This window comes from Anoplophora glabripennis, unplaced genomic scaffold (genome assembly GCF_000390285.2).
Source record: "Anoplophora glabripennis isolate ALB-LARVAE unplaced genomic scaffold, Agla_2.0 scaffold298, whole genome shotgun sequence".
Taxonomy (NCBI): Eukaryota; Metazoa; Arthropoda; class Insecta; order Coleoptera; family Cerambycidae; genus Anoplophora; species Anoplophora glabripennis.
In genome coordinates this window covers 124,609-125,552 of record NW_019416410.1, presented here as the reverse complement: position 1 = coordinate 125,552, position 944 = coordinate 124,609, and positions in this window count along the sequence as shown.

Below are 944 nucleotides of genomic sequence, written 5' to 3'. Positions count from 1 at the left end.
TCTAAAGTACTTGTTTTAACTTGATTTGAAATCAAGTTAAATTTAAATCAGGTAATAGTGGTCGAAAGTTTATATTTACAAAACCAAATTTTACTCAATTTATAAACAAGAAACATATGTAAATGTATAAAAAATATTTATTATAAATGAAAATATAAATGATAATTGTATATACCTATCCTATCTATTTTCAAATCAAATATAAATGCATAACTTTATATCATCTTGTTTACTAAACCGTGACATATAAGGCTTGTAATAAAATTATAGCTTAATTTTACGTTGCTTGTAACAGAATAGCTCCAAAGAAATGCCTTTCAACATGAGCGGAAGGTGCTAGTTCTAACCAAGAATCATTTGCCATTATATTTTTTTGCCATTTTAAAATGTTGAATTTGTGAAATAAATAAATTTTAAGCAGGTTTACTCAAGTATTACTAGGTGAGTTAAGGATTGCATTTTAAGACTGAAAAATAGATTAAATATGTAAAACATTTCTCTAATGTTTTGGAAATGAACGTATATAAATCATGTTGAGTAGGAATCACAAAAATAAAGTCAATCAAGGAGTAAATTTTTAAAATATTTTCTAAAAACATTAACTGGCTTGACTTCATATCTGGCTAATTACTTTAGAAATTACAACTTTAAAAAGAGAGAATCACCTTATGCCTCGTTAAGTTAGGTAATCTTTTTTAATTGGTATAATGTAGGACATATGTCTTGCCTATAATAGGTAAAGGCACCTGCTTACAGATACAAGGCTTACAAAACCTTAAAATAATGTTGTAACATTATAATTACTATTATGTACACAAAAAAGGTAATAAACTCGGAGAAGCTGTAAATGACGCGCCGTCATCTTTTTTGTTCCGTCTTTTGTAGTAAAAAGAAAAATTGTTAGTAAAATTTAGAACCAGATTCATTGTAGTTTTGGAAAATAT